Source organism: Rhipicephalus microplus, chromosome 2 (assembly GCF_043290135.1).
Source record: "Rhipicephalus microplus isolate Deutch F79 chromosome 2, USDA_Rmic, whole genome shotgun sequence".
NCBI lineage: Eukaryota > Metazoa > Arthropoda > Arachnida > Ixodida > Ixodidae > Rhipicephalus > Rhipicephalus microplus.
Window position 1 is genome coordinate 159300962 of NC_134701.1, and position 20174 is coordinate 159321135.

The 20174-nt window shown below is 49.6% G+C and overlaps 1 protein-coding gene across 2 annotated transcripts in view; it reads right to left on the reverse strand.

The window, feature by feature from the left end:
* LOC119169696 (dual specificity tyrosine-phosphorylation-regulated kinase 4-like) overlaps positions 1–20174 on the reverse strand; it is a 245065-nt gene that overhangs the window by 121917 nt on the left and 102974 nt on the right. The window lies entirely within an intron of this gene.

Consider the following 20174-nt stretch of genomic DNA (forward strand, 5'->3'; position numbering starts at 1 on the left):
ACATAGCACATGAAATCTTTTCAAACTTGCTATGCACCCACCGCGTGGCCTTAAGGGAATAAGCGAAGTAACGTGTGTGTTTTTCGTATAGTGAGTGAGGGGCTTCAAACCATGAAGTCATAATATTTACATCTTCTGACGACCGATAGCAATGTGCGTTTGTATACAGTGCATTATTATGGCAATATTTCATGCCGTATTGCGAAGCATGCATATAGGACCCGTATGTTAATTTGTAAGGCATGAAAGTTACTTTCTCTGCATTTTTAAGCACAGAAAGTTATTTTCACTGTATCCACAATCACACGCGTGGTTGAGTAATAGAGCACCCGTTTGCCACGCAAAAAATGCTAAAATTTCCTATTATTCCTTCTATTTCAATTTTTGTTGACTTTTCTGTCACGCAAAGGTGATAATTTTGTGCTCCCGACCAACGGCGCCAACGCGGGAATTTCAGCGAAACGAGCTCTTTGACGCCATTGTGTTAACATGTATGCGGTGTAGTTCAGCGAAACACAGCCGCAAATTGCTGGTAAATTTAAAGCTTTTTAGGCATATAGTTTTAGTCTCTAAGCTTTGGGCACCGTTTGTATACGCGACAGCATCGGCGACACGTCGGCAGTCATGGCTTTTAGAATCGTCGCCCTCCCTGTGGATTGCCGCCTCTCGGCTTGTAATCATATACGTAAAACGGTTCCACTTCTCGGATGGCCACATCGCCGCAAGTGGCAAAGCATATTGCGAACGCCCACTGGCGCGTTCACAACGTACTTGTAATGGTGCGGAAGGGCTGTGGCACGAAAAAAAAAAAGAATACAAGTCTGGCTTCGCACGTAAAAGAAAAACAAATACAGAACCAGGAAGGAAACCTGGCGATAATGCGGCGGCGCGCGTCCGTGTGTGAAACGTCCGCCCATTTGCATAGTCTTTCAGCAACTTTCAGCGAGCGCACAATGCGGTGTGAATCACGAATTGACGAATTGAATCATGAATTGATGTGGTGTGAATCACGAATTGACGTCCGCACCGCCGGCGGCGGCGCTGCGCGCGTTACGTCGAGGAAGCTCCAAACAACCGGCCTGTCACTAAGCGCCATACTTGTTTATTCGTATATATAGAAACTGCGGCCGCGGCGTTGTATCAGCTGTGTTGGTTCGCGTCTCCTGCAGTTTCTTTTTTTTATTTTATCTTCCCGTCCTCCCAGGGTCGATTGTAATGTGGGCGGCCTGTGGAGTGCCTCCGGTTATTGCTTACACACACTCAATCCTTGTCGAGATTCAAGAACGAGCAGCTCGCCTGCTTACGCTTTCAAGGGAGCCCCACGAGGCATTGCTTGGATTGCGTTGCAACAACGCGGAAATCCTTTGAGCTCAGTCTTTGCTGATACTTCCTTTCGGAGAGTAAACCCGACACACTTGCTTTTGAAATTTCTTTGTGTGTGTGTGTGTGTGTGTGTGTGTGTGTGTGTGTGTGTGTGTGTGTGTGTGTGTGTGTGTGTGTGTGTTCAATGTGTGTGTACGAGCTGTTCTGATGTATCATGAAAGGATTATTCTGTTAAAACTTGGAAGCATAAAAGTGTGGGATAGGTTGTGATCCTGTCGTTATTGTTTTGCATTGGAAACAAAGAAAGTGCCAGGTCTGCGTGGAACACGCAGAGAAATCTGGAGAAGCTGCCTTTCTAGAGAACCGCTGTAAGCTCTTTTGAAGCGACCATTATAAGTAGTGTTGCAAGGTACCCGCAAGCCATGAATCATCACAATCTTGCGAAGTAGGAAAGCACCCACTGCGCCATTTCCGGAGACCTTCATCACGGCGCAGCTTATAGTCATATCGTGGTTTCGAAACGTTAAACTGCAACAATTATTATCGTTATAGAGACGGGGAGACCAAACTACATAACTGCGAATTGATAAAAAAAAAAACATTATTTTGGAAGTGGGAAGAAGGAACTCCAAATGAAGCGATAGCCTCACCTGACATTATGCCGGCGGTAAACCTTTCGAAGTTATCTGAAACTGCAATGCGGACACGCCTGAAAAAGGCTACTTATCATTTGTTATGCTATAGTCACTGCAGCTGTTGTTTTTCACGTTTTACTCTTCTTCCTCCTACTCAGTGATTTTGTGGCCGCTATTGACAGTATAGCGTGACCCGTTAATTCACTTCTCTACAAACAAACGACGTGCCATTCTTTCCCTAAGAACCCGTCAAAAAGTGGCGCAAGAGTGCACTGGCAGTTAAGTGCCACTAATTTTTGCCGAATCTCTATATTTGGCACGAAGTAAAAGTGCTTTGCCCTTTTCTCAGCCCCAGCCTGCAGCATCACCGCCGCAGACGAAATTTCGTCCAGTAGCGCCGGATTGCGTCCCCTTTTTGCGTAGGTGAGAGGATCGTATGTCAGAGTTATTAAACGGCCACGAACTTTGGGCACGACAGGAACACTCGACGCAGTTGAACTTGTACGCGTCGTGTACAGAGCACCTCGACAAATCAATTTCGAGACGGCACTCGGCTCGAACGCAACGCCCCCGCACACCTTGTACAGTATACGAACCACGATGTTGGGTTATAGCATATGACTAGAGCGTAGGAGTTTGGTGAGTTTAGTGCTTCCGCAGTACCCACGCTTCCGCCTGACAACGACGTGTGGCCTTTCGAGGTGACTTTAGCTTTCAAAAAAACGTTCGAAAAAAGAACTTTGTGTGTGTGTGTGTGTGTGTGTGTGTGTGTGTGTGTGTGTGTGTGTGCGTGCGTGCGCACGTGCGATGCCTCTCCGGAAGCGAGGGAGGCATCGCACACACACTCACGTGCATACATACATACATACATACATACATACATACATACATACATACATACATACATACATACATACATACATACATACATACATACATACATACATACATACATACATACATACATACATACATACATACATAAAAAGATGACAGAGTCAAGGTAGTACAGGAGCGATGCAGGAAAATCAGCTTCTATGCTTTGGTAAAGAAAAGGTAGATGTATTTTTGCAGGGGAACGTTCTTAGAATGAACAGATAGAGCACTGCCAGCTGTTTATTTTTATACCGTTATTTAACGTTTTCTGATGAACTGCACGGGAAAGTGTAAGCTCCGGATTCACACATACATACACAGAAAGGCTTTTCTGCTAAGAGCTATTCGTGGTAGCGAATTCCAAAAAAATGCTGACTTTGGACACTCTCTTTAGCCACGGTGGCCGACTGATGTCAAATGGCAGTTTAAAACAAGAAAAAAAAACTGAGATTTCGCAATCCATAGCTTTGCAGAGATGTATTCACGAAACTTTGTGGAAAAGGGATTTTATCGAAGGAGGAATAATATTGCAGCCAATTATGATGTGAATGTATCTTCAGTGGTGTCGAAATGCATCAGAATGCAATGTTGGGCTGGTATGACGGTGATTATAAGGGAAATTCAACGGAACACAGAAACAGCGTTTTTTCAGTTTTTTTTTTATTTTTGCCGTGTAGTTTTTCTTTTATTTTTTTTCGTCAGTGACTCAGTTCAGCAAAGTTGGACGACAATTCGCACATAGCAGTTATAAACAAAAAAAAAAGCTTTGTGAATTGGACCATATGAAGTCCGTAAGCATAAAAAATCTCTTACGCTGTAATCTCATTTGTAAGAAACCGTTCCAGATCGCCTTGATGCTGCGCGTAATTTTATATTATATAGAAGTTGGCCAAGCAATGACAACACGAAGTTGCGAATAAATAGAAAACTTCGTGAATTTGGCATGAGAAGGTGAGATAGAGGCTTATTTTCCAGAAAGGCCGGCCCGAGCGATAGCGCAGCCTAGCCTGCTACTCTACACATGGGAAAAGAAGGCATGGTTATGAACATACAGATGGCTAATTACAATGGTCTCACGCAAGGAACTAGAAAAAAGAAAATTTAATACGCACTTGCTATAACATTTTTTTTTTACTTGCGGGAGATCACTGTGGATAATCTGGTCTGTAGCCACGCATGTTACCACCAAGTGAAAATTGTTTGAAATGAGCGTTCGAACCATCTACATTTCCTTCTTATTCAACTCTGACGTGCTGGGTATGTTACGTCATGCATCTTTGCCGTCTTACACAGTGCGAGCAGAACAGATAATGTACTTTGACAAATAGCATAATTGCTGTTTACCAAAGTGAAATATCTGTTAGTTCTGCTCAGCGTTATTACGAGGCGAAATATTTGAACCGTCATTGCTAATTCATGAAGGCCGAAAAAACAAATGTCTCGTTTTCAGTATACGAACGGCTTGGGTGCATAAAAAGCGACAATTGGATGAGCTGGTGCACTTCCATCTTAAACGAATATTATAGCGCGACGAAAACAGGGACGGGAAAGAAAAGAGAAACTACAGCGCTGACAAGCAATTAAAGTTTGTTCCTAAACAAATCGGAATATATAACAACTGAAAAAAAGCAAAGCAAAGACAATATAAGAGTCCAGGAGCATGCGCGTAATGTAAAAAAATGGCACAGGTAATTCTTATTTTGATAAGACTGAAATTTGCGTTGCCACAGAGACCAACGGTCCCGAGAAATCATGGAAGTTTTTTATATGTCACTAGAAGGTGATAACTGCATCAGCCAGCCTTCCATAACATTATCAGGTGCAGAAGTTTCATATGTCACAGATAGCTTGTTTCATTACGTTTCATTAGCCACATAGCGTTTTATAGAGTTTTGTCACTTTGAGCTTGCGCGATGGTTCTTTTCTTGTCTTTGCTTTTGCTTTTTTCAGATGTCATATATTCCTCTTCTTTTAGCAATAAACTTTAGTTGCGAGTCAGCGCTATAGTTTGTTTTTTTCTTTCCCGTCCTTGTTTTCATCGAGCTAGTATTCATTTAAGATCGCTTAGGTGCACAGGGTTATCATCGGGAGTGAGTACCCGAAGTAAAACCTCGTGAAAAAATATAAAACGCCGACTGGTTACGCTGTGCGCTTCGAAAACTAACATGTTTTTCTAGTAGTTAGTGAGCACGTGCGTGATCTCTCGTTCCACACAGTATTGAATTAAAAAGCTATGCTGATTCTCACACAGACAGTAGTTCCAAATGAGTTTGCATTTTCTACCAGGCTTGAAGTCGCTTTTCTTGCTAATATGCTCTTTGTTTTCAAGCATATACAATGAAAGTAATTTCTTTGCGTGATTAGCAAGACGGCATCTCGGTGATCATCGCACAGCACTTAACAAAACGTTCAGTATTTTACGATGGTAGCCGAAACGAAATTGAAAACGTTACAAAACGTCAGTTCTACATACTGTTATTTCAAAACTGTAACCTAATTATCACAATATTCAATGCAGGTACAAAAATACAGTCAACGTAGCATAGGATGCGCGGTTTTCCGAGCGTATCCCTATTTCTGAATTCCATCAACCTTGTTATACATGTATACCTTATGAATAATGTATACCGGCGCAATATTTTTATAGTCTCACAATAGCGAACTACAGGGAAGCCTGGCGCTAATGTCTACGAGAGAAGCGACGCATGGCGCATAAGCCAGCATGGAAACGATGGGTAGTACATGGATTTGTTCAACTTTCGTTCTTTCGGCTCAAGATTCCTCATGATTGAAACATCATGATTATTAGTATACTCTGCGGTGACATCCTTCTGGCATTGCAAGTCCGTACTTCCCATTATTTGAGGTTCCCCTGGATGCATCCACGTAAACGCGCTGCACATTCCACAAACTAAATTACTAATTACCCATCAGCGCATGGGCGACGCGAACACTCGAAAGAAGAGGCGAACACGGGCTTCTTCGCGTTGGTCTCTGCGGTGCTGAAAGACCGTGAATGTGTTCCGATTCTCCCAGTTTTCGCTGCTCGTGAATATATATTCCGGCTCCAACCCGAATGCTTCGTTCCGTTCGGTGCTTTCTTCTCGTCGAAATTAGCCGTGGTTGCACGGGAATAAAGCAGCCGCAGTGCCGCACGAACCGTACGGCCAGAACCAGTTCGAAATGACCCTATTTGTCATCCAGCTGCGAGTCCAAGGCATGTGAACTAATTAAGCCAAGTTCTATGACGACAGCGCATGCACAACATTCCAGAGCGTATAATCGACGGCGCGCGCAAGCGCTTCCGAGCGGTTCCCGCGCTCGATAGCTTCACAAGACTGACGTGCTCGTGTAATTGAATGCGGCTGCTGGCTTTTCCCGTTCCCTTATCGGGAGCTGTACGTCTCATCAATGCCCGAGACGGAGATTGAAAGAGAGGGGGAGATACTCGGAAGAGTTTTTCAGGCAGGAAGATGCGATAGATTAAGTTGGATCATTCGGCTAACTTAAGTTATGAAGGAATCCTGATAGCGGAAATGAAAGGATGCGCAAATAATTGTTGCGTTTGATTGTTTTTCGCATGACCGTCACTGTTGTCTTCAGTAGCAAAAAAAAAAATGTTGCGCTGGTGAGCACGTGATTAAAAGTTCAATAGCGAGCGTGGAGGAAGGAAAAAAAATCCGAAGGGATTGATTGATTGATTGATTGATTTGTGGGGTTTAACGTCCCAAAACCACCATATGATTACGAGAGACGCCGTAGTGGAGGGCTCCGGATATTTTGACCACCTGGGGTTCTTTAACGTGCACCCAAATCTGAGTACACGGGCCTACAGAATCCGAAGGGAAAATGGCGCAATGCTACAGATAGATAGATAGATAGATAGATAGATAGATAGATAGATAGATAGATAGATAGATAGATAGATAGATAGATAGATAGATAGATATTCTGGAGAAAAGAGACGCCTTACAAGAAATGAGCGTTGAAGCAAGCGAACCCGCCAGCTGTATAACCGTAGAATAAGACACGCTGTAGAGCAAAGCAAGCACACATCCATCCAACCATACGCCCACCACTCAATTCCCCCAGAAACTATCCTCCACTAGTTGCGTGCCCTGTCCGAGCCTCCTGCGAATCGGGGCTTCCCTCCAACCTATCCCGATACCCATGTTTCAAAAGCTTCTCGCTTTCACTCCAGGTTTCTCTCGATGGTGACGTCATGCAAGGCCCTATAAAAAAGATGTGGACCAAAAGATGGAATGGCTGTCTTGAATGAGCAACTTGGGGTCAAATAAATAAGAGGAAGTGAAACGAAAAGGGGACACGCGGCTATACGCTCGCGGTTTTCCCTGTTCGGGAAAAAGACTGCTTTCTCCCACAGCTTTTTCCCGCATCGGAGGACGGCATCGATCGGGGTGGCTAGGCGGACGGGTCTGTGCACTAAATGCCGCGGAGCTCCAGGATCACCGAGACGCGACCAGGGTGTCTATATATGGAGGGGATAGGGCGTCCTCTGCCTTCTCAACTTCTTGATCGTTTTTGTTTCTTTCCTCTGTTCTTTTTTTTTCGTTTCCTGGCGTGCGTGACTTATTCGCTACAGTCCAGGAGGAACAGCCTCGAACGTGACTGTCGCAGAATCTTCCACAGAGACTAGCTTTATTAGGCCAGTGTTTACGGAAGTGATTCAAGGAAGAGTGCTGCCTATGATACGCGCACATCAGTCCCTGAAGGACCTCTTGCCATATTGAAACAGGATGAAACAGTGTCAGAGGAGAGAATGATGTGATAATTTAACAACATATGTTTTTGTAGCGTAGGCTACAATGGCCGAGGTCTAGCTGTTCCGTGTGGCTTATAGAGAGCTGTGCTGCGCAAGCCCGGGCACCAGTGACGTCAGACGGTGCACAGCTAGCCCACCGGAGAAGGCCTGGAAGCTGCTGAAGTGACGTGTCGCTACAGTGGGCAGGCACTTGAGTCGCGTGAGCTCGCCCGCTAGTTTGTCCATCCGTATACGCCCGTCTGTGCATCCATCCGTCTATTCATAGTTCGCGCTAAGTATATTATGGCATAGCCAGGCTAAGCCACTGTTTTTTTTTTCTGAATTAGTGTGAGTACTGATTTGGTCCCAGTAAAACATATAAGTTCTTCCCTTAGGCATATATATGGACAATCGTCGCAGAGTATTATTCGTGGTAAGAACGAAATGTAAACGATCCTGGGGACTTGAAACTCCTTTACAGAAAAGCCAGGCACAGCTGTGTTTGAAAAAAGTGGGTAACGATTTAGGGTACCCGGTACTCTGCTGTTAGATAGCTGAAAGCCGTCCCGTAGGCCTAACACTTTATGAGGTGGTATCGACCAAACTTAGGGCTACAAAAGAGCACAACAACAAAAGTGCACTCAAGGTGTCTTTAGAAAAAAAGTTTAACGATTTTGAGTACTTCGTACTTAACTATGGGAGAGCAGTAAGCCGTCCCTAAATAAGTAAAAAAGCTAACGTACATGTGTTTAGAAAAAAAGATAGTAAACGATTTAGAGTACTTGAGACTCTACTATGCGGGAGCATAAAGCTGTCCCATGAGCGGCATGTGTGTTTAGAAAAAAGTGGGTAACGATTGAGGCTATAGGTACTCTACTATGGCAGAGTGGTATTATAAAAAGTGGTTAACGATTTAGAGTACTTGGTACTCTACTACGGGAGAGCTAAAAGCCGTCCCTAAGAGGAATAGACAAGGAACACCTATGAAACACCACCAGCAGTAAGAGCTTCTGTTTAGCAAAAAGGGGTAACGATTTAGAGTACTCGGTACTCTACCTTGGGAGAGCATTAAGCCGTCCAAGTGCTTCACCGCCCAGCGAGTTCTCCTCGTTTAGGTTAATTTTATTTCCGGATATATCTTACACAGCTTATGTGCACACAGAAAAATGGACAATGGTGATCAATGCGTATGTACAATGCAAGCTGTTATATACAGCGAAAAGAACTTATTGCGTATGCAGTGACGTACAATTCAAAAATTGTACAACAAAGACAGGACATTCACGACATCGAGATGATTAACCTTAAATAAACAGTATGGCTATATGAAAAAACAAGGGGGGGGGGGGTCATTCACAGTGTAGGGTGATGTTTCTGCATTCACCTGTGAGGTCAGTTTGCTTTCGCGCTCAAGAACAATATTACACAAAAAGGACATGTTTCTAAAGAAGAAAAGGAAAATACTTACTGTAATGTCACAGTGGTACAAGCTCTAGCCCACCATGGGTCGAAATGATGCCTGACATAGCCCGGCAGTTGACCGGCAAACGAGCGGCAGCTTAACATCACACAAAACTCTATCATGGGGTGGCTAACCTCCCTGTCCTTCCTCATTTATTCCTCCTCCTCCTCCTTTATCATGGGGCCCCCTTGACGCGAGCGCATAACAAGATATTCTCAACGGGTTGCCATGGGGCTTCAGCATCTCTGCGTTTTCAGCATACATAAAATTTGCACGGTTCGGCTGTTATTCACCATGTAGGACAAAAAGATCTGCGTCCTCGCACCACGGCTTCAGAGTGGACATATTTTTCAGTAATAGGACGGACCAGGCGTTTTTTATCGAATGTACCGTGCTTATTTTCTTTCTTCTTCTCTATTTCAGAAACAACTACAGATCAATACAAATTTTCAACTCCATGACATTTCGTCCTCACAGGTGGTTGCGCAGAAGCCTGCGCACTCCAGACTGACGTCACCAGCCGCGCGGCCGGTGACCCCGCCACCAGAGAGCACTGCCGCGTGAACGAGCGTAGAGTCACTACAGTGACTCTACACCAGTGCTACTTCACTCGCAGATGCGAACGGCTCCTGCGCATCGGTCGTGTGGGAGGATCCCCTACGGACTTCTTAAAGGGACTGTCTACCACTCGAAAAATTTTTTGTGATTTTGGCACAAGTGAGATGATCGTTCATGATACCGGTGGCAATAAGCCTGCTTTTGTCCCATAAAAAAAAAATTGGCAGCATATCCACGGACTGAATGATGGAGAAGAGTGGGGCGAAGCATTCGTCCGTCCATTCGTTCTTGTTTCCGTCCGTCTATGCGTCCATCTGTATGACCTTCCATGCGTTCATCCGCCCGTCCGTGCGTCTGTTCGTGCGTCCGTCCCTGCGTTCGTCCATGCATCCGCCCCCTCGTCCGTTCATGCGTCCATCCATGCATCTGTCTGTGTGTCCGTTCGTCCATCTATTCAACACTCCAAGTACCACCATTTCGCATCTTTTCATCATATATTCCCCATATAGAAGCCCCGCCATCCAGTGGAAATTCCAAGGACTAAACGAGAGGTGGCACACACACACTTTCCTACGGCTTGCGCTTCGGGCCTACTTCCCACCTTTAACCACTTCGAGTTCATGGTATATACTAGTTCATTGTATTCATGGCACTGCGGCTCAACGCTCGCTAAACATTTCTAAAGATAAGGAGGTTACGCCTAACGAGTATAACGTAGAAACCCTTTCTTGTCAGATAGTGCTCGATGTACATGCCAATGGCTGCTAATGGGGATCGCAGCGTGCGCGTTAACCAAAAAGCCGAATGCTCCTGTCTCTCATTCCCCATTAGCAGCCATGGGCATGTACACTGAGCATTATTTTTTGTTGTTCAACAACGCACACAAAAAGGTGTCCCCGGCACCACCTTGGAGGTCATAATGTTATGCTTGTTACACACTACAATGGCTACGAGGGATGAACGGATGCCATTATAAAGAGCTTCGGCCCTAAAAAGAAAATAATCGTATACATTGCTTCTTTTGGTCGTACCACATACTGCGAAAACTCATTTATTAACCTACTATAGCGCTGTGCATGTCTAGTTTTCTTCTTCCTCCGTTGCTGTTAAGCTCTCCGCAAATGAGGAGTACCATCTTGAACCAGCGTCCGTTTTTTCCGAAGTGCATATATTGCGCGGGCTATATTCTGGACACTACGGCACTTGAAGCGTCCGCCCATAGAAGATCTCGGTGCAGCCAAGAATTTCTGCAGTATCTGCGTTTACAGAAACGCGATACTGTAATAATATGAGCTGGTACGTCGAATCGAATACTATGGCGTACCAGTTTTGTGTCAACACAGACAAGTGTCAGGTTACTTGATCGTCAAGGCGAGTCCTGTTGCTCATTCGAGAGTGCTTGGCAAGATTCATGTGAGCACAGTGTAGGACTGAGACCCAGTTAACTTGACTTCTGACTCTCTCAAGTCCGTGAACAAAAAAGCTTCACGTGAACAAGATAACCATCAGACGCGAGAGGCGGACGGTTTGTCACAAGTCTCTCTCTTCTGAGAGACCACGAAATATGGAGTACTGTTCCTTGCTGGCCCTCCCCGATTGGCTATTTTGAAATACGTCAGAGCTTCCTGTATGCAGCGCCAGTGGCACGAAGCGTGACCTCACGAAGCAAACGCAATATTACTCTGCATTCCTTCACACTTGCATTAGATTTACCCGTGATAACATCCCCTGTACTTTCCTTGGCACGATTGTCTGTTAGATTTTATTATTATTGTGTAACAAGAAAAAACGGACCCCTAAATGTACACTTAATTTCTTCCGTATTCTGCAGTAACGTCATAGGCCCACTGTTGCCGTCGTTACCGCTGCTGTCATTGCTGGACAACCTCACTATACCGTTGCATTCGATCTGGCGCACATGACGTCTCTCATCGTACACACGCGCCCGGATCTCGCAAGGCCGCTACATTGCCGCTCTCAAATGCCAAAGTCCATTCCGTCTCCGGAGTCTTATTGTTTACAGGCGCGCGTACACAGCCGCCGCAGATACTTTAAGGGACGACGCCAAAAGACCTGCAATCCCTGCCGCAACCTCGTGGCCTTAATCGCTACGCGTGCGCACGCACCACTCGGCACCCGTGACGACAAAAGGAACGAGGGCTCAAAAAAGTTGCGACACAGCCACGAAACCCTCACAGGAGGTTATCTCTCTGCTGTCCCTTCATCGTCGTTCGAAAGCTGCGCAGAACGGTTCGTCATTGACGTGCTGCGCGCGGCCATGAGTCAGTATTCGCACGAAGAGACATATACCCACATCTGTGCCTGGGTCGTGAAACTGATAGGCGTGCTGGCGTGTGTATGCGCCGGCACTGCATGGAGAGACGGCGCTTTGGTCAAGAAGAGACTTGTTTCTAAAAAGAGAGAGAGAGAGAGAGAGATTAATGAAAGAGGAAGAGACAAAAAGGACGCTATTTTCTGCCTCCCGTCGCGGGGGCACGGCTCAGCGCCTTTAGGGATCGGGGAAGGGGAAGTAAAGATGATAGGAAGAAGAGAGGAAGGAAAGAAAAAGTGAATGTCATGGCAAGAGAACGTCTTGTCAGTACAGTCAGTAGTGCGAGTGAAAAGAGACCGTCTATAAGGCGGCGAGGTCCGCGCAAGCACAGAACTCGAGGAAGGCTCGAAGGGCTTTCGTCTTCGAGCGCGCGGGAAAAAGTATGTCTTCCATTGTTTCGGCAGGTAGCCCAAGCAGACGATAGCGGCTTACCAGTGCGCAACGCTCAGTGGCCAGGTCAGGGCAGGAGCAAACAATATGCTGCAGCGTTTCGTCATCACCGCACCTTCGGCACGTTGGCGATGAAGAGCGACCCGCGGAATACATGCGTGCCGCAGGCCAGACGCTGCCAGTACGCAGGCGAAGCAACAACCGCCGCTCGCATCTGTCCAGGCCGGTCTCCGGAAGGGATGGTGGAGGTTTGCCGCTTGCCACCCGTGTGTCAGGGTGGGCCGTTGGTAAGAGCTTCCGCAGTCGCTGCCGTGAGTAATCCGACTGGGTTACCGCCTTAGTGACTGGCGTGTCGCAGTGGTGTGCTGCCTTAGCGGCGGCGTCAGCCTCCTCGTTGCCAGCTATTCCAACGTGCGAGGGAAGCCAGTGGAGGGACAGGCGCACACCACTCTCTTTGATGGCGGTCAGTTTTGCGTGCAGCAACGCCACAGTTATGCCTGCTTGGTCTGGTTGGAGCAGCGCTTGTAGGGCTGGTCGGGAGTCGCACAGAATCGCCACAGGCAACTGGGGTAACGTGGCAGCAAGGTGGTCGGCTGCCAAGTGAAGGCCGGCCAATTCAGCTGCAGTGGAGCTGGCGTGAAAGGGAAGTCGGCAGCGGATGGTTGTCCCAGTCGATGGTATGACGCAGGCAGCCGCGGCCGAATGGGGGCTGTCCCGAACGGACCCGTCCGTGAATACCAGGAGCTGCCCCTTAAGTCTTTCATGAAGTTTCGCCACGGCTGCCTGATGGAGCTCGCATGCCGGTGTGCGCCTTTTTCTGAGGTTGTCCAGAGTTAATTGTACGTCCAGAGGCTGCTGGTGTGGTGGAGGGGGTTGGATTGGACTGGGGGGATCGGGGACCAGCTCTTCATAGAGAGCGCAGATCTGTGCCATCCGTGACGCTGGTCGGCTCCGCAGTCTCCGAAGGAGGACAGCGCCCCCGAGGGCCCTGTGAAGGCGATCCACGTGATGCAGCGCCTGTCGTAGCATCAAGAGTGACAGAGGCCAGGTCTGGGCCTCCGCCAGGGTTGCAGCTATGGGTGACTGACGGGGAAGTCCCATGAAGCGCCGAATTGCCATGCGATGTTGCCGCTCCAGTTGCTCCTTGCGGTGTGGCGCTAGCTGCACCAAGGGCAGTGCATAAGTTTGCGCTGTCGTTGCAGCCCCTTCGTAGAGTCTTAGAGCCAGCCGTGAGGTGCACCCTTGGCCCCTGCTGAGCAGTTTGCTTACGGCAGTCTCGACCCTGGTGGCCTTGAGGACGGCGAGCTTAACGGCTGGTATCCAGGTAAGGCGGTGGTCGATCCTTAGCCCCAGGTACGTCACTGCATCGCTCCACGGGATAGGTCGGTCACCTAGCACAAGCCTTCGGACGGCCCTCCGCGCAGCGGCTCTGGGGTGAACCAGCAGTGCCTCCGTCTTCGTGGGCGAAACGTTCAGTCCGATTGCCTTGAAGAAAGAGACGACGGCATCCAAGGAGCGCTGCAGGGAACGCCTTATGGCCGTGAAGTTTTGCCTAGGCCCCTTAACCCACAGTGCCACGTCGTCTGCGTACAAGGAGCACTGCGTGGGGTAACGCTTGTCTGCGGGCATCGCGGTCGGCAGCCCCGCTAGCACCAGGTTGAACAGAAAGGGGCTCAGGACGGAACCTTGTGGAACGCCTGCTGTCACTGGCCGTGGATCGCTGAGCGCGCGTCGTACTCTAACCCGGAGGGTGCGTTTTGCCAGAAAGGCACTGATAAAGGTACGTAGGCAGCTCACGATGCCGAGTGTGTCCAAAGCACTCTCTATCGCTATGTGAGGCAAGCTGTCAAAAGCGCTCTGTACATCCAGCAGGACGAGGAGGGCCACTTCGCCGTTGCGCTTGGCCTCCTCCAAGGTAGAGACGACGTCCGCGATCGAGTCTGCTGTGCATCGGTGGCGTCGGAAGCCCGTCTGCTGTTCTGGTAGGAAATCCTTTGCCCCCGCAATCCAATTTAGGCGTGCCAGTGCTATGGCTTCCATGAGCTTGCAGGCAGCAGAGGTGAGAGAAACGGGTCTGTAGGACGTAATGGCGGCACAAGGGCGGCGAGGTTTCCGGATCGGCACCACAACAGCGGTCAGCCAGGCTTCAGGTAGGTTGCCGCTCTGCCATATTTCATTAAAAGTCCTCAACAGGTGTCGTCGTGAGGCCATATCCAGGTTGCGCAGCATCTGGTATGTGATGCCGTCGGCACCAGGGGAACTGCGGCGCTTGGTTCTGGCTAGAGCAACGTTCAGTTCGTGTTCGAAAATAGGGTCCTGACACAGAGATGCGATCTGGCTGGCCGTCCAGGCAGGGTGATGACCTTGCGGTGGCTTGGGAGCAGGCGTGGCGATGAGGGCTGAAGGATTGGCTGGTGGGAGTTCTGTGAAGCGATCGGCCAGTCGCTCTGCCAGTTCTTTTTCACTAATGCCTAAGTAGATGGCCACCGCAATGACGGGTTGCCGCACCATTGGTCCAGTGACGAGGGATCGTAGAAGTCGCCATGCTTTTGCGCCACCTCTTGCCTGACTCAGGGAGAGGCAGATGCCTTGCCAGCTTTGCCGCCTGCGACGGTTGGCATGTCGCCGACATACCGCATCCACACGATTGAAGAGTGTACGTTGAGCTGGGTCATGGGATTTTAGGTACCTTCTCTCAGCCCTGCGCCTCGCAGCCCGTAAGTTCAAGTGATGGAGGTCTGGCACAGGGTGGTGCTCTGGCACCCTGGTCTGGATAGTTGCCGCCTGCGCTGCCACTGCTACCAGATTCAGGAAATCCTGATCCTCTGGGACGTCTCGAAGCTGCCTTCGAAAAGCCCGCCAATCGATCGTACTACACAGCCTCCTCCTTGGGATCTTTCCGCCCACAGGTGAGATGACGATCGGCAGGTGGTCTGAACCCCAGGAGTCAGGCTCCACTGCCCAATCGTACCGGTCCCCTTCACTGGCCAAGGTGACGTCAATGGCGGAGCATGACGGTCGTGCTGTTCTGCGGACGAAAGTGAAGGATCCGGTGTTCAAAACTTGTAGGCCCAGTTGATGGATAACGTCCACCAGATCCCTTCCTCGAGAGGAGCAGGTGCTACTCCCCCACATGGTGTGATGAGCATTCATGTCCCCACATATGAGGTAGTCTCTTCCGAATTTAGCCGTGAGCTGTAACAGCATGGAGGCGTCCCACCGCTGTCCAGGTCGCACATACACAGAGGCCACTGTCGTGTCCACACCGCGAAGCCGCACCGTCACGGCACAACACTCAAGAGCCCCTCCAGTGACATCAGCCACGTTTATGTGCACATGTGGTAGTTCTCGTCGCACGTACACTGCACAACGTGGTCGACCCTGGGGATGTGCACTCGCTATGCACGGCGCGTCCTGGCACGTGTCTAGAGTACACGACGTGATACTTTGGTAACCGATGTATCCGGGAAGTCGCAAGTCGGTCGCTGCTACGTACACTTCCTGCAAAGCAAGCACATCATACTCGCTCTGCAGGAGATGTGAGGAGAGGTCTGCATGCCGCCGCCGCAACGAGTGAGCGTTCCATTGAAGCACACACGGGCGGCGGCGGCGGTGGTTCTCTGCAGCATGCGGATGAGTGTCAGCCATGGTGGCTGCTATGAGGGTGCGCGCCACCTGCCTGAAGGCAGATGGAGCGCAGCTGGTTTTCAGGAGGCAGCAGGTCCGCAACTGCTCTTAACAGGAGCCTCAGGTTTGCATTTTCCTGGTCCACACGAGGCTGGGAAGGTACCTTCGCGGGTGGACGAGTCGTGGTAGAGTCTGGGTGCTTGAGACCAGCCGAAGGGCCCCGTTGTTGTACGCCTGTCTGGCCTGGATGGGTCGAGCTGACCGTCATCTTGGATGGTGATCCCACTGCGGCAGCATAGCTCTTGCCCGTGGTCTGCTTCAGCTGAGGACTATCAGTTACACTAGGGCTTGCCCGCAAGACTGCTTGAGCCTCGCGGTGAGGCAGGTAGGTGGGAGCTGATGCCTTGATGGTGGCCAGGCGCCGCTCTCTTTGCCAGAGCTGACAGTCTGCGGAATCAGCTGAATGTGGCCTGCCGCAGTGCAGGCATCTTAATTTGTTGGTGCAGTTGGCGTCTTTCCCATGGTGGCCACCACATCGCAGGCACCGCTCTGGTCCTCGGCAAGTGACGGCGATATGCCCATAGCGTCCGCACCGCCGGCACTGAAGCGGGCGAGGTCGGGATGGCCTCACTTCGAACACCATGCGAAAAAGGCGGACCCGGGTGGGAGGCACGGGAGAGGCGAACCGCAAGACTAGTGATGTCCCTTGTCGCCTGGCTGCAATCACCGGCACATCGGACGACACGGCGGCCAGGAGGGCTTCGTCGGTATAGTCGCCATCGACGCCTTGCACCACGCCACTGCTTTGTGAACGGTCAGCAGGGAGGCGGGCAGTCACGGGTATTCCTGCGAGCTCCGATGTTGCTAGTAGGCGATTCATCCATTCTGGTGTAGATGCGTCTGCTGCCACGATGTTCTTTTTCGTGTTTACTCTCACCTCCTTGACTCCGGGCAGCGCAGAGAGAGCTTGCGCAATGGCAAGACGAGAGGTGCGGTGAAAGGAGGCGCTGGCGTTTGCTGGTCGAAAAAGAATAGTGCCCGAGTCTAGCGACGATGAAGCAGAAGCCGGCATGGTGTGTTCAGTGGCGCGTACCCCTGCAGGAGCGGTCTGAGGCGCAGTGGGCGCATTAGAAGTCCCTGGAGCAACGTGGGCAAGCATAGCCGTCGATTCAGTGGCGGGACGAGGACCAGTGTGGGCAGCGGGTCCTTGAGGTGTCGAGGCTCGCTGTCGGCGCTTCTTAGACTTGGAGAGGACGGTCTGAAACTCAGACTGACTGATTTCGTCAGTTGCGTGTGTGACGGCGTCTTCGTGGGCAACCGCATCATTTGACGTTGGGGTAAGACACGCAACTGTGGCACGTTCAGGCGCTACTGCGTGCATCTTCCGCGAGCCACCCTCATCGTCGCTGCCCGACTCGCTAGGACGCGAGCGCTTACGCGTTGACGTAGTATCCATGTCTGCAATATCAGGTTCCTCGTCTAACGGCAGTGGTACGTTCTGCGGAACGGTGACGTTCACGCACAGAATTGACCCGGCATCTTCGAGTTGGGCTGTATGATGCGCCGCTACAGCGGTCGAAGATGCTGTGGTGCTAGTGGTAGGGCTGGAGGCCGCCGAGGACGTCAGGCCCCTTGCAGTTGTCTCGACGTCGGCAGCAAGCACCGGTAGGCGAAGTGATGTCGGTTTCTCGCTGACGACTCTGCACAGTTTCTGTGCCTGTTCATGATGCAACCGCACCGCTTTGGCACTGGAGATGAGGTTCCACAGCACGCGGGTGCACGCGACGCTCGCTGAGCGTCTGTGTGACGATGTGGGAACCAGGGAACGCGACGGGCGTTCCAATGGCGTAGCCGAGAATGGAGGGGACTGCTCTGCCATGGTAGTCGGGATGACAGCTGCCCCAGCGACGCGCAGGAGCAGAGGACGCTGTCACAGGGCTCAGGTCACCGAAAGCGGTGGCAGGGATCCAAGGGCATAATCTGTCTTTCTAAAAAAAAAAAAAAAAAGGGGGAGTGGCTGACACAATGCCGGACGTAGCTGTTTTTCTCTCTCTCTCTCTCGAGATCAAGAGCAGTGCCCCGTATGGTGGCGTGCGCATACGTGTATGAGATCACGCTGCCGTCCGAAGACGTGCACCGGAGAAGAGGGTCAGGTAACAAGGGCGACGGGCGAATTTTGAGAATGAAGCGGCCGTTTTGTATTGGCGAAGAAACCGGGCCGTCTCGTATCTCGTATATACAGGGAGCGGAACGCGCGAGGTGATGCTCTACAATGAAAACTATAAAGCAGAAAGGGAAGACGCTAGGCTTTCGAGAAAAGCGCGGCCGATCACAGTCAAGTCGGAAAGACGCCAGGAAAGCATAGGCGAGACGAAGGGGGTTGAGAAGAGTATGGGCGTGTAGAGTGTGCCCGTATAAACTGTGTATGTACGAATGGCTCCCCCCCACCTCCCCCATCAGTGCTCTTCTGAAACTCATGCAGTCTTCAAAAGCTTCTTTGTCGCTGCGCTAGCCCTTGATGCGGTTACCGATTACAGACACTAAAGACTGGCACATAAGAAACTATTTTTAACTGTATAACTGCATGAACAACTCGTGCGTACTCATAACACTCATGAAAGAGAGAGAGAGAGATAACTGAAGGAGAATGGCAGGGTGGTTAACCAAGGTCTAACTTGGTTGCATACTTTATGCGAGTGAAGGTTAAGGGCAATAGTAAATAAAAGAGTGAAGAAAAAAGAAGCGAATTTATAAATTAGTAAAATTAAGTTCTTCTGACCACTTCATAATTCATTAGATATACAAATAATACGTGATCCAGTCTATCTAATTATTCGTTTCTTGTCCAACCCTTCAGAGTGGGTGTAAGCCATACATATAGGTCTTCATAATCATCAGCAGCAGTCAGTGCGAACACATACAACGAGCTCGCGCTAGTGGACAGAGACGCTCGCGAAGTCCAGTATTCTGCATAAGCCCAATGCGGCTTTCGGGGCTTTGAAAGGTTACGTGACAGCTGTAAGCCGATCTTGTCCCGTAATGAATTAGGCTTATCAATAGGGCTATTTAAATAGCACTGATGTCATATTTATTTGCTAGAGGATGCGTATAGCTTAAAGAAAAATGTAAACATAAATATTTGTCCTTTGAAACACGCCGCGGCAACATTTGCCGAAAACTGCCGAGCTGCCACCTGAGAGGAACACGTTTTTTTTTTTTTTCAGTGATGCACAAAGTGAAAATGACCAGCTACCCTTGCCGACTCGATAACAAAGAGGGGCGTCAACCGCGGCAGCCAAAAAAAAAAAAAAATGGCGACCGCCAGCGGTCGGCAAACTCTCGCGTTCTCGTTTATACGCACGGTTTTGTTTACACGAGGGAAGGTATAGGTGCGTTCGACAAAAAAAGAAGCCCACACTACACAGCACGAAGATTTCGCAATAAACGTACAAGCAAAACGCGCCACTGTTATCAGAGCGTAAGGAGCGTCACGGCTGGCAGAGCGAGACGACGCCCGATTGCCAGCAGCGGGAGGATCGGCCCCGTCCACTTCGTTGCTCTTTGAGCACATCGTCCCGAGCGCGAGGAACCGAGCGCAACGTTTCGACAATGGGAGATAGCTTTGCCCGTATCGCGCGCCGTTACCGTTTGCCGCGGACGTAATGTTTTGTCGCGGATGGTCCGTTCGTTTGTTTCCCTCTTGCTTCCTATTTTCATTCCTTTCTTTCTTTCTCCGTCCCTGAGAGCGCGTTACGCAATGCACGTCATTAGAGCGCAAAACAATCGGACGAACAGGCCGTAAAAGCGGCATTACGTGCGTGATGGCGCACTTTTTGAGCCGCTCTTGAAAAGCGCAACGAATTCCACAAGACGAGCGGCGCTCTGTGGGAACCGAATCCTTACGCACGTGTTGCTATAATTAACGCCTGAAAGCTGCCGGCTACGTTAGTTTGCCGTTGGGCTTACGATTAATAAAGCCGACGTTGGCACGTAGCTAAGACGCGGAAACATATAGACGCTCATGAGGGAAGCAGAGTAAAAAAATCAACACAAAAATATCAAGAACGAAATTAGTAAACTTTGCCTGCTACCGATTAAGGTTACGAAACGCTTGGATATTTGCGACCAAAAGTCGAGACATGGTGCAGCAGGCGCAAACACAAAGGAAGGGCCCTGACGGAACCAAGTTTGAAAGGAAATTGTCGTGTA